Below are 14,519 nucleotides of genomic sequence, written 5' to 3' on the forward strand. Positions count from 1 at the left end.
CGTGGGAACGCCACTGCGCGACGTGGATGGCATCCTCCTCTCAAGCTCAACACGTGACGGGTTCCCTAAGGAGAGAGTGCGTGATGAGTGCCAGAGGGAACTTTATAGGATACACGCCTTCCTCGGCAGGCTCGGCCTCCATCTGGGGATTTCAGGAAAGGAAAACCCTATAAAACTCGTCGCCGAGTACGGCCGAGTAGCTGCCTCTCATCGGCACTCTTTTACTGAGAAGCACTCTCAGTTGCTGTACGTGTACACAATGTAAATGCTTGTGTAAAGTTTTTCCTGTCTTCTCGCAACCCCGTCTCCGATCATCCTGGTCTCGTCTCCGTCCCGACCATGTTACCCGAATCGCAACGGCGTCAAACGACGACGCCCTTTGTCACTTGGCAGCTGGCTTCTGGTTGAGCTCGCCACGCTGAGTCGGGGGCGTCTTCTTTGAGACCGAGACCGCTACCCCCACATGCTCTAAGAACGTCTGGGAGTGCACGCACAAATGCGGGAAAAGATGACATCTACAAAAATCAAAGTAATCAACTAGGGTAAATCCAGCTACTACTGTAGCTTTCTCGCATCAGGATTCATGACTGTCTTGCCATTTTTTTCTAATGACAATCAATGAAACTATAATCCTACCTCTAATCCTACCGAAGAAACGAGGCCAAGCTCGTTACGCAGAACTTATAGATCAACACCGATCTGGGAGGTAAGGAAGACGCGGTGGCGCTGTTGTCTCCAGCTGGGTCTACCGGGTTAAAACTGGGAGTGAAAGGGAGACTTAGTGCCCACTGTGATACATGAAAGCAAAGTTTTCAAAGGAGTTTTCTGAGTTCGCAGAGCACCTATGATGCCGTCTCTTCGGCAAGAAAGTCCATCCTTGTTTGTATGGCTAATGGAGCCGCGCGAAGGACCAAGGATGAAGAAAGAAACAGGCAGGACGGAGCGCGGAACTACATCAACTGAGTTTTACTTCATAGTCGTCACATTCATACATTCGCGGTGGAAGTTCCAGCCACCCAAGTAGTCCGCCTTTACCTCTTATCTATTCATCCTGGAACAGATTCTGGAAGTATGGGCCGTCATTTCAAAGGCGATGTATCTTTAAAACAGCACTAGTGGGGGTGATTCCCAGCCAGGGGTACGGGGTGGGAGCGCGGCCCTTAGAAACACATGTCAGCAACACTTTCGGACACATTTTTGTAGTTTCACAGGGTAACCATGGAAGCGGCTGCTTCTTAACATTTGGCGAGTGCTTTGAACAAGATAATGACAAAGTATGCTACGTCATTTTTAAGCAATATTTTATAGCGAAAAGCTATAAAAGCTGCTGAGCCTGAAGGCCTACTGGCTCTTGGATTTGCCCTCTAACGGGAGGTGCACCGAATGGAACGGACTATGGGCCTACTGTGATTGAATGTGTGCGTAGATGGTGTCTTCCGGAGTGGACTGCGTTCTACTGTGAGTGAATGTGTGTATGAATTGTGGCACTACAATGGCCTATGCTCTACTGTGACTGAATATGTGCATAGATGCCGACTCCTGGAGTGGACTGTGATGTGGACTGTGTGGATTGATTGTGTGCACGGATGGTGACTGCGGGAGAGAATGTGTGCTATTATAAGAGACTGTGCGCATAGCGGGGTAGATGCGACAGGCTTTAGGACATTGCTAATATAGAAGGGACGCTACGGTGGAGCAATTGCCGGCAGATAACGAAAGGCTAACCCCACCTGTAGCATTCAAAACCTCAACCTCACCTCAACCTCAACCGAATGGGCAAAATCGCGCGTGGCAGGTCCTTAGATCCTCTTTTTCATCGATGCCATAGCTAAGCACTTGACAGTCGCGTGCCCCGCTGCGCTGGTTGCTCCTCTTCGCCAGTTGTACCATTTGATGTGCCAAGTGATTCGCTCTTGCGCTTGGCAGCCACGTAAGCTGCGGCGCCGACCGCCGCTCTGGACGCTCGCTCTTGCACTTGTGGCACGTCATGCATCACGTCATTTGCTGTGACTGAAACACTTTGCTCTCGCTGAAGTCTTGAAAATATAACGATGAACGAACTGAGCTCAACCGTGTCTAACCGTGCTTAACAGAGCTTTCGCTTTGTACATCCTGGCTCAGGTGAGTTGAGCCACAGCCACATTTTTATTAAATGTCATGATAAATATATGATGTGAAGCCGGACATGCACCGAAGAGGCGCTTTATCCGCTGGGCGCTTCCCCACATCGCGCAAGCTTCTCGAGCAGTCTTACATTTCTGCCACACATTGTACATTCGCTCTCAATTACTGCCGCTCAAACGATAGCTAGGTTTACATTGAATACAGTCCACAAACAGTACGGTGGACGAATCGCGCACTGTTGCAAACGACTAGCACCGTTATTAACACCGTTGGTAATAACGATAGCTTCGAAGGTTAGACGGCACCCCCGGACGCCTCCATCATCGGCGGCACCGTCTGATGCAGGGCGTGGCTGTCTTTCATGCGGTTGCCATGGCGTTGGAGAACTGCTTTTTCAGATTATGCTGTCGAGGCTGTCTAGTTTGAGCGACTGTATTAATGGGTGAATGTAGCGCACGCCGCAGCATGTCGGACTACACAAGCAGCCTGCGCGATCCGGGGCAACACCCGGCGGATAGAGCGCCTTCTGGGGGCATTCCCGGCTTCCCAACACACATTTATCTTGGCCTTTTACAAAGATAGCTCCGCCATCACGTATTATCCTTAGTCACAGTCCTGCTCAAAATACCCTCCAACTGTTAACGAACGGCCGCCGCAGTCAGTGTTCTGGCAAACGAGAAATAACATAATTTGACAAGATTTCCTTACATGTGTTTCTATGGGTCGCGCAACCCCCAGTGGCGGGCGGCACCCATGAGCACGTTTCGCGGTATTTTAAAGATACCGCGACTTCTAAATGACGCTTCATGCAATCAGTATCTGTTGTAGGATCAACTTCGTTGTTCTTCCCGAAGGGACGACATCATAGGTGCACTTTTAGATCCGAAAACTACTTTGAAACTTTTGTTTCGATCTATTCCTATAAGCAATAGGCCTACTTTTCAGCTCCAAGAGAGCCCAGCTGCTAGGGACTCCTCCATTGTTTGTAATCACGGTGTTAGCCTATACTTTCGTTCAGATTTCGAATGCCTATAAAACTAGCCTGACTGAGAGACACCGTTGAGAGATGAAGAAGCACACTTAAGTGCGCCTCTTTAAGGTCTTCATGCTTGAATCAAATTACTGCCTTGCAGCCATAGACGCTGTAGAGGAGCATAAAAACGGAAATCTAGATACAAGGAAGAGAGGCGCCAGCGACAAAGCGAAGAGTGCGGACCTCGAACTGCTACCTTGGAAGAAGAGGTTTGGGCAAGTAGGGCGGTGCGAGTCCAGGAGGCGTCAGCGCTAAGGAGCCGCCACCTTCGCGTCAGATCTGCCATTAATGACGGCTGTGATCGCCACATATCTTTTAACCAACCCAGAGCCGAGATTTTCTAAAAGAATTTAAAACTCTCTGCTTCCAATGCTTCTTCTGCTGAGCTGTGTAGAGGAGTAGCTCTCCTGGCGTTCTCATGTCGCCCTTTAATGGTCGGGCAGCAGAGGACTAAGCTCGGCACGAAATGCAGCTCAGTTCGGCTTGCCACCGGTGACTGTGCGCTCGCAGAATGTGAGAACAAGAGCGTAGTTCAAGAAGGGCTCCTCGTTCTCAGACAAGTGCGCTATCGAAGCGCAATCGGAGAAGACGAGCCGCTCTGTGACGACGGCCGCTGCGAGTCACGTGCTGAGCCAGCGGGTTTGCCTCAGTTTTTGCCGCGTGACTGATTTTAAGTGTTTTTATTTTATCCACGCACACTCCTACACATTCTTTGTTCGCGAAACCCAGTACGAAGTGAAAAAATTTCTAGTAACGCTTCATTGCGTTTTATTGTGCACGTGTGTATGTGTTTCTGCAGCTTTGCCTTGAAACCTACATTTCAGCGATTTTTATTTCACATACAAGAGTGCTGCCTTATATCAAGTAACTCTTACCGAAGCTCTGTTGCTTCCTTTAGTTTGCGGGTCAATTTTTTTTCAGTGCCGGCGATGCATGCTCTTTTCTCAAACGCTTTTGTAGTTGCGTTTTGCTGCTTCAGTGTTGTTGTTTTCCACCTTTAAACTGATGTCTCACGAAATGTTCATGGCTTCGATTCACATGCGCTGGGGGGCGCGTATATTATGCTTCGCTTTCCTCAGAAACAGTGGAGTGGCACTTTGTGTAGGCGTATTTCCCTGCTCCGGTCGTTTCGCCGTACGGTCGCCTTGGACGCGTCACATAAACACAGGACCGGCAATCGGCAGAGTGGCCGCACACCTCCAGCGCTGTCGAGCAAGAGGAGGCCGCGAAAGTGCGACACAGCTCGAGCTGGCGACATATGGCACTGTGCCCGGGAAGCATGGTGTCTAAAATGATGGCAGTGCGACAGCATGAGAGTAGTTGTGCACGCTTTTAGAAAGTTGTTTTGGTTATTATTTCACTGCAACGTTAAGTGATTCCACATTTCGGCGCATTTTCACGACAGCCTGCGTGATATTGTTCTCACGACATGCTCCACTATTGGCCTTGCGTTCTGCCACTGCCAGCGAAGTATCCCTCCCTCAGCAGCAGGCATACTCGCTGAGTTCGATGTGTGCTTCAGGGGCTGCTTAGTACCGCTTCGGGGCTGAGCTCTCGGCACGAATGCCATTAAGCTTATTAACTCGGTAGCTGCCGGACTTCAAGCAGTAGTTTTTCTTGAATCTCCTGCTGTGATATCAGCACTAAAACAAAGCGAAAAGTGAAAGTAAAACAAACACAACGATTCATGCAGAAATAATTCCGCAGCACTGATTGCAGTATTTATTTTTTAAGGCGCTGGCACTTGCAGTGCCCATTCACCGCATTTGGATGTTGCGTGTTTGTCTAAGCCGGTTTTGTGGCAGGCTGCTCACCTGCCCACCGTGTCAGGCGGCAGGTCATTTAATCGTGAGAGGCTGCTCGGAAAAAGCAACTCAAGCAACCCAAGTCCCACCGATGGCAACACCTTCCATAGCACCTGCCTTGTGCCACTGCGCCACTGCTCATTTGCTCGCCAAGTGGCTCACTTGCCAAGGTGTAGCCGGTGGTAACCAGGCGAGAATCTGGGGCGCTAATTAGGCGACACAGCCCCTAAACGCACCGAGTTAACCGGAATGAGCAGCAGCGGTTAGGAGGAGACCATGATTCGAATGATGCTGATTAGAAAAAAAAATTTTTTTACATCTGTACACATGCCAAAGTTACCGGATACACTGACAAGTAGCCATGACGCTAAGCATGTAAGGCGAGCCAATTAAAGAAGTACCATAAGCATCTTTTAGTAACTAACAGGAATTCCTCGTGGGCGATGTAAAACAAAATAGCATACCTATTGACAGAAGAGTGTAACATTAATAATCTGACAAAGAAAAAAAACAACTTAGCGCTAGTTTGGACTAACAACCAGAACAAGACGATCGGTGCACAGTAGCTAAACGGAAGAAGAGAATTAGTCTGGGAATGCTGCTTGTTCACACTTGAAAAGTAATGAGAGCGCACAAAAGAAGACAATTAAGACGAAGGAGAAGACACGCACAAGCGCCAACATTCGACTGAGGATTTTTTTGCAGAAGAACATGGTTCGCAGTGGCGGTGACCGGCTTTTGGCGGTGCATAGCAAAACGTGTGACTGCGATCCACCCTGCCGACCACTTTTTGAGCGTACACTTATTCTGTATTATCACTGCAGCCATCTGACAAGAGATATTGTTGAAGCTTTGTCACGGATCTCCCCGGAGAACACTCGGACCGACAGAATGGACTAGGCGACAGGTGTACCCACACAGACGCACATTTAGTATACCCTACGTGACACAAACGCTAGCACACAAAACTAACAAAACTAACACGAAACAGAAAGACTATCAATACACACGACCCGGCAACACTGCTACTACCGTCTACTACTAACGTTCTACTGTTAGCGGTAGGCGTCCGTGCTCACTGTTGGTTTGGTGCGGATGCGGCGTTGCATGGGTCCAGTAGCTGGCGTCGAGATGGCGTTCGACGTGCTGCGGCTGGCGTCGCTGGCGGCGTCGCTGGCTACGTCGCGCAAGCTCTCCGTCCAAGCGCCTGTGGAGGTGATGCCGGTGTTGTTGGCGTTGGGGGCACCACCTGGATGGGTGGCAACAGCGCTGGAGACACCCCTGGCCGTAGCAGGTGGTGGCGTCCTCATTTAACTCCTCGGTACGGGCTCAGGAATGGCAGGAAGTCCACGGTGGGAAGCCGTAGAACGCGAGCTCACCGGAGCAGCAGCCGGAGTCTCTCTCTTCCAGCCGAAGCGTCCGCTTCTCTGTTCTTCTCTCCCGTACCTTGCTCTCCCTGGCCCTTTTATAGCCTTGGCGTTAGTCCACGTAAACCTTGTCATGTTGTCCTTCTCTTCTTTACCAATCAGCTCTCTCCATCTCACCGAATGCTTCTTCTTCATCTGTTGTTGTTGTTGTTGTTGACCTTCTTCATCTTCTTTAGTCTTCGGTTAATCTACGTCATCGTCTTCACACCTCTTTCATTCATAATTTTATTTTGGACTCCCTATTATATGTGACTAGCTACCGAGATTGTGCGAAGTGGTACTTAGTGTGTCAGCGGGCCGTCGCTAAGGTTATCCAAAAAGAAACTTCAATTTTTGGCGCCAAAGGCCGGTACTGGCACGGGTATTGTGTTCCGATGACGTTGTCATCGTCCCCTTTCTTTTTCCATTTTTTGGATATGTATATAAAATTCTGACCATGCATTAAATTCCTGTCTCTTTTGAGCGCTATTATTCCGCTTAAAAACGGGAGAAGATTGGGTGGCAGTTAGGTGGTAAACTGGTACCACCTAGTAAGTCGTAGCTCCAATTGACAGCTGATGTCACGCTAGCAGACATACCGCATTTGGCCTTATTACCCAAATCGACTGAATTTTTTTTAGTGCTGCTACCATTTTCTTCCTGTGTCCGGCGCTTAACATTGAAATGAATCATGATTTCGGAACTTCATGTTACAAAAGGAATTCGGCGCTGTAAGAGAGGGAAAAAGGACAATTCCCACATAACGCGAGCAGAAATTTCCCTTTGTTCAAGAATATTTGCTGATGTATAGCATTAGCCCTTTCACGAGAATAGCAGGCGTCCCTCCATCCACGTTAGGATAAAGCAGTTGGCCCACTTGCGAAGATGGGCAGGTTGTAACCTGTCCCCCGTTGCAGGTGGCAATGAAACAGATTCAGTGCAATTGCGAGCTACCTGCCGTTGCACTGCGCATGAGCTCGTCGGTTTAGAGATAGCTTCCCGTAGAGCTACCTGCGCGAAAATGAGCCTTACGGGAAAGGGAAGAGCAGCCTGGAGCTCACAAGCCACATCTGAGGCATTGTTTTTAGAAAAGCTAGCTGTCCGGGCAGAGGCGCTCGCTTGAAAACTGAACAACTCCGCCAGGAGTGGTATGAAGACTCCTTGCGACCTATGGATTTATGAAACAGAAGGAGCACTTACGCGGAAGGGATCTGTAACGCTGCCTCAGTGTATCTTAAGGGTAGTTGTTAAGCGTCGTTCAAGTTTGTTTTGTTTTTTGTCCTTAAACCTTTTGCTCGCTGATTGCCGCAGGAAGAACATATCCGAAAGTTGGACAGCACAGCCGCAGTTCCTCGGAGATCGATGCTGGAGCTAACGGCAAGGTCATACTCAGAGAATACACATCTTGCCAAGCCGTCTATTGTTATCTGCGTGTTGACTTATTTTTACTTTTTCATGGGGCCATTGCGCTGAAAACTGTGCCACGTCATCAGTAAGCGCTGCTCTGGATATGAAGCCGACGCGTCGGTTGAAACCAGTGACTGCTTTTTGTTTGAATCGCCTATCACAAAAAGCAGCAGCGAAGCGTGTGGGTTATTTACAAAGAACCTATAAGGTATATGTCTTTGCCTAAATTTTATGTTGTCTCTTGCAACGCCCCGCTGGAGAACACAGACATTGGCTCAACTGCTGTCAATTGATTGATTGATTGATTGATTGATTGATTGATTGATTGATTGATTGATTGATTAAACTTTATTTCTCAGCATTCATACAAGGTATGCTTGTGAAAACATCTGGATACCTAGCTAAAAGCTAGGGTGCAACCCGGTTCAAATGTCTGAAACAGCCCAGGGATCGAGACCAGTGGGAGAACCCGTGGTTTGAAGCAATATATTCGTCGTGGCAAACTGCTTTGCGGGGACCGAAAGGCAGCCAAGTAATATATATATATATATATATATATATATATATATATATATATATATATATATATATATATATATATATATATATATATATATATATATATATATATATATATATATATATATATATATATATATATATATATATATAGAGAGAGAGAGAGAGAGAGAGAGAGAGAGAGAAAGAAAGATAAACGTATTTGGTCAACGAAAGCAAGGTGCATAGTGCAATGTTTAATTTTTTTTAATGTGTAGTGGGGTAATAACACTTAGATTAATCTATCGCTTAAAGAAAATTACTTATAAAGCAGCAGAAAAAACAACCCTGCCGCTGGTGGGATCCTACCCCACGACCACCGAATATCGCGTCCGGTGCTCTACCAACTGAGCTACTGCGACGGCTGTCCAATCTGCTGCTCTCCTGGGTATTTATGTTAATTAGGTGTAAGCGAACCTTGAGAGTGTTCACCAGCGCCACTCTCGTCCATAGCGGCGGACGTGGCACGTCCTATAATACCGCGAGTGTGACGTGGAACGTCATCTAACGGCGAGGGCGGAAGCTTTGCGAGAGCCCTCTTATGCTACCTATGGCATCAGGACTGCCAGAACCGAGACCCTCGTTAGGCTATTAGCAGACAAGGTAAATGAAATGAGGGGCTCGTTTGACAAACTTATGAAGGGAGCCAACCGTCCCCGAAACCGAGGTGCATAGGGGAATGTTTAATTTTTTTTAATGTGTAGTGGGATAATAATACTGCGACTAATCTATCGCCTAAAGAAAGTTACTTATAAAGCAGCAAAAAAAAAATAAACAACCATGCCGCTGTTTGGATCCTAACCCACGAGCTCCGAATATCGCGTCCGGTGCTCTATCGACTAAGCTCCGGTGACGGCTGCCCAATCTGCTGCTCTCGTGGGTATTTATGTTTATTGGGTGTGAGAGACCCTTGAGAGTGTTCACCAGCGGCGGACGTAGCACGTCCTGTATTACCGCGGGTAGAGTTCCCGCCAGTTTACCCCCTCGTATTTAGATGACGTTCTACGTCACTCTCATAGTATTACAGGACGTGCAACGTCCACCGCTATGGACGAGGGTGGCGCTGGTGAACACTCTCAAGGTTTGCTTACATCCAAAACATAAATACCCACGAAAGCAGCAGATTGGACAGCCGTCGACGCGTAGCTCAGTTGTTAGAGCACTGGACGCGGTATTCGGAGGTTGTGGGTTCGGACCCCACCGGCAGCATGGTTGTTTTTTCTGCTGCTTTATAAGTAATTTCCGTCAAATTAATTCATTGACACTACAAATAAAAAAGATAAATTGATTCCCCTCTGCACCTTTGCTTCGGTGACTGTTGGCTTCCTTTATATATTCCTTAATGTTTCCTATATATAAATATAAATATAAATATATATATATATATATATATATATATATATATATATATATATATATATATATATATATATATATATATATATATATATATATATATATATATATATATATATATATATATATATATATATATATATATATATATATATATATATATATATATATATATATATAAGGACAGGGTCTGTGCGAAACGTCGACTCAAAATAAATCTATGGCTAACTGAAGCGTTTCACAACTTTGCATATTGCCTCTAGCAACCAATACGTTTATCTTTCTATACTGTATATATATATATATATATATATATATATATATATATATATATATATATATATATATATATATATATATATATATATATATATATATGGCATTTCGCCTTCCCTCTTTTCCTCGTCCGTCTGGAATGGACGCTTTCCAGTTTGCTGCTCTGGGCTGGTCACGGACCTTCGCAAATATGTAGTATAGCGGAAACAGGGCTGTCACATTTCAGAGAATGTAAGTGAGAATTTACAAGTGTAATAATTAGCTAAAATGAACGTTGCACTGAACGGGGTATGCAGCGGAAATTGTGGGGCGCAGTGCACTCAACCACTTGCTTACTTCCTATGAGTTTGCACAGAGAGGGAGCAGGAATCTGTTCTGAACCAGTGCTCCCGCATAAGCTCCATTTGACGTGAGGATCGCGTTTAGTTCGCTTTTGTCTGGAGTTTTTCACTGATTCGAATAACGGCATGCTAGTCTTTCTCTTTTTCCTCACGCGCCGCGAAAGAGCCGTCGGTGAAGGCGCCCAACATCGGAGAGCAGACGAACATCGGTCCAGAGGGCAACACACTGCGCTGTGCTTACGAAAAACCTTGATGCACGCTGGTGGAGACAGCTGAGGACTGGCTGCATATGTGACACCTTTGTGCAGTTAGACGATTTCCAGCCCGAAAGCAGACCTTTTAATGATTTTATTCCGTAGACTGCTAGTCAGTAGCAGCCTGATATCAAAGTAAGCGTATCGATGTGGCTTTATACGAAAAAGAACCAAAAGGGCTCAGCCCATGTGGTGATAAATTGCTTTTCTTCTAATTGCCGGCTCTAAATTTTGAACTGTAACATTTGCACGTGAAGAAGAACTAAGATCCGCGTTGAAAACCGAAACTGAGAAGATGCACTGTGACACACCACTTCCCGAATGGCCCGGCATAAGTGAACGTTTCCAGGCCGTTTCAAAATTGCCGTAACGGCGTGAAGCGAGACGAGGCGCCACCGCACTCGGTGCTGTGCGCTGGTATTGCGACCGACGTGGCGGAAGTGATCTTCTTCTGAACAGAAATGCTTCGTTCCCGGAAGACACCGGGGCTGGTGCGTAGCCTAGAAGTCATTCGCGCCTTGGCAGCAAAGCAGCTTACGAGGGGCGCACCGCCAGACAGGCAACAAAAATATCAGCGACACGTGGGCATAGCATCGAAACTTCGTGGTAACTTGCCTTTCTTCACGCCGATGCGATTCAATACCCTCTTCGACGAGTCTTTGCTGGCGGCTTCACTGGCATTGTGAGCCAACCCTTCACCTTATTTAAAGAACCGTGTTGCCCATCGGGCCGCATACAGGTGAAAGGCGCGAAATAAATCTATGGATCCTCAAGAAACTGCTCTTCCCGCTTGTGAAATGCACAAATGTTCGATACATTCCACAGTTGTGGGACTGCCAATGTACTACAAGAAATAAGAAAAAAAAAAGCAGAGTATACTTTTGAGCGGACATTGCTTTCCTTGCCTGCAGTTATCTCGTGAGGTGTCAAGACTGCTTTTTCCATTTCCTTTATTACTAGTTTCTTTTTATGCCGGCTTGCGAACCGAACTCTGCCATCTGTTCATTTCTGCAGAGAATATTATTAAAACGAGATGGAGTGCATTCGAAAACCACAAAAGGAATCTCATCTTTCGAGGACTACCGGCAGGGATCTCTCACATGGAGGGTTGCAAAAATTTGGTTTTCACATTTTTGTTGCCCAATAAAAGGCCCTTCAATTATAGAGGCACCCTAAATGTGATATAGAAGACCCGAAAACGCTGCAGTATGTTCTCCTAGGCAGCAACCTGCACTTTCGCACTTTAAAACACCCTCGGGGAGGAAGCAGAAACAGCACGCAACAGATAAAGATATTTCTGTGTTGTGGGAACGCCTGCTGCAGTGAAATTCGCCTTGCAGTTGTTCTAAAGGGAGCACTTCGTCAGGCTTATCAGTATTGTATTAATAATATGCAGTGTAAGACGGAATGCTGCCTGGCGAGGGTAATTCATAGCGACTTGATAAAAGCATACAAAAACATACATGGCATTGACAATATATAACATGCCCATCCTTCGCTTTGTGATCAAGGCACTCGTATCGGCGCCATAACATCAATCGGTTCTTTTTTTTGGGAACCTTTGGAAAGCGTATGTTTTTGTCCAGTCGCAGTGTTGCGTTAGCTTCGAAGCTAGACTTCTATTTGTCACACAAAATGACCATATACTGTTGTGTCATCGCCCTATAGATGTAATGAATTTCGTGTAAGATGCAATGTGGTATCAGAGCAATGCATGGGGAATCCATGCTGTGATGCGGTGTAAATGCTGTGTTCTCCTGCCAAATTCATGACATCTGGAAAAAAGAACCGAGATATTGAAGACCGTTTTCAACACTGCAAGTGTTAATGACTGAGCCGTGCCGTGCGCCGACATGTTGAAGAAAACTGTGCTAGCTGCAGTGTACAGTGTAGTTGAAGTGTAGTTGCAGCGTACATTTTCACCCCTTGCGCATTCCAGGCAGCGCCTGGATGAAGCTGGGATTGATGACACGCGGAAAAACACAATTCCCGCAGCCAGAGAAGCCGCGTGTTCGAATCACGAACAGGCGTTGCGTCCTGCTTTGGCCCATCTTCCGCCTTCCATATATCTTGTCTTTATGGTTGGAGTCTAGAGCTCTGAGAATGCTTCGGCGTTGCTTAAAGGAGTACAAATACCAAGTGTTGGTTGTGTGTTTTCTTTTTTCCAATGATAAGTAGGGCTTTAGTATACATGGGGCAGCCGATAGTAATCGCCTACGACTGGTAAATTGTTGTTAACTGAATTTTTGTCATGATGCTTCGTTTTCGATTTAAGCCTCATAGCGACGGTTTTGTGTCAAAGTTTAGTATAGCTCACGTAAGACATGAAAGAAAAACGATATAATCGTTCATTCGATGTTTTAATGTACTACAACGCTTAACTCCTTCCTAGCCACGCGCAAAGAGCGTCGATCCACCGTGATCGATGGATGTGAGCATCTATATGTATCATAGTTCATGCGGCGGCACCTGGAGCGGTGGGCCATTGCCTAGTTGTAGTACCAACTAAAGCTTCAGGTTTCATGTAGTTCGACCTCGAGTTACCAGGATGTAATTTTTGACCTCGCCGAGAAACCAGTGCCTCCTCTTGATTGCTCATGGACGGCCACTCACGGGGCCCCATCGCAATTGCGGTATAGCGCATGGCCCATCCCCCCCACTGTGCCGCATTGTCGAAGGGCGTTCCTGATTTGAACACCAGCACCGCGTGCCGTGACGACAGCAGGTCGCCAGAGTTTTGTGGTTCTGAGAGCTCCTCTAAATCGGTGACTCAGCAACCGTATACATTTTCCTCCCGCATCCACAGGTACCAAGCACAGGCCGCTGACAATCGACAAGCGTCGAAATTGAAAAACGCTTCAAAAACTACACACAGAATATTCCCAATCAGTGCTACGCCTAGATTACCCGACGGCAGAAATGCGCACGTGGTATTAAATGTTTTGATGCTGTGCATAAGCAGGGAACAATCCAAGGAAAGTTTCCACTAGAGAAACCCTTACTCCCTGGCCCCGACAACGTGGCCTCTACGACATGTCTGCTTACAGTCATTACAGTTTACGTGCGCCCCGGCGCAAGCATTTGTTTTGAATTTCATTTACTTTATGCGCGCGATGAGACCACCAGACGCACAAAAACTGAAGAAACGAGGACACTACAGGCACATTTGGCCAACAGAAAACGCATCGCAAAGAACGACACTCCACGCATTCCAAAACTCTAAAAAGCGTCAACATCTACAAGTTGTCACCCTTCCGTCATCTCGAGAAAACATGGTGTGATGCATTCATTCATTAGCGGATGAAATTTATGTCTCGTACGGTGCCTTTTATATAAATCTTTGCACTCCTCCTTGTGCTTGCCAGCGCACGAAATTAGCGCCAAATTTTAGCAACGATATTGTTGGCATTATTGCACTAATCCCAAGTTAACTATTACACCATCCAGTGGCCTGTCAGTGTTAATTACTACAGGACCTTGTGCCTAACCCCGAGGGCGTTCTTTAACGTCACCATTGTCTGTCGCCGCTGTGGACGAGAGCGGCGCTCATGCACACTCTCAAGTTTACCTTACACGGAACATAAATATCGGCCAAAGTAGAAAATTGGACAGCCGCCGAGCATCTTCTGGTAGAGCACCCTACTCGAAATCCGGAAGTCGCGGATTCGGATCCCACCGGCCGCATATGTGTTAGTTTTTAGTGCGCCGGTACGAGCAATTGCACAGGACACTTAGCTGCACCCTAAAGGCTGTGACGCAATGGCGTTAATGGGTTAATGCCCGCATATGCGGAACTGGTCCTTCTCGACTCTGCAGCCGTTATGCCTGCGAGTCCCCATGCAAGTACTGGCGCAGTGGTGCAGCGGTGTTTTAGAGTTGGGGCTTGTGCGGCCCAGGATGCTCTTTAGCAGCAACCTCCCGCGATCAATCATTAATTCAGCAGCTACCTGGCCCGGTGG

Source organism: Amblyomma americanum, chromosome 7 (genome assembly GCF_052857255.1).
Source record: "Amblyomma americanum isolate KBUSLIRL-KWMA chromosome 7, ASM5285725v1, whole genome shotgun sequence".
NCBI classification, from domain to species: Eukaryota; Metazoa; Arthropoda; class Arachnida; order Ixodida; family Ixodidae; genus Amblyomma; species Amblyomma americanum.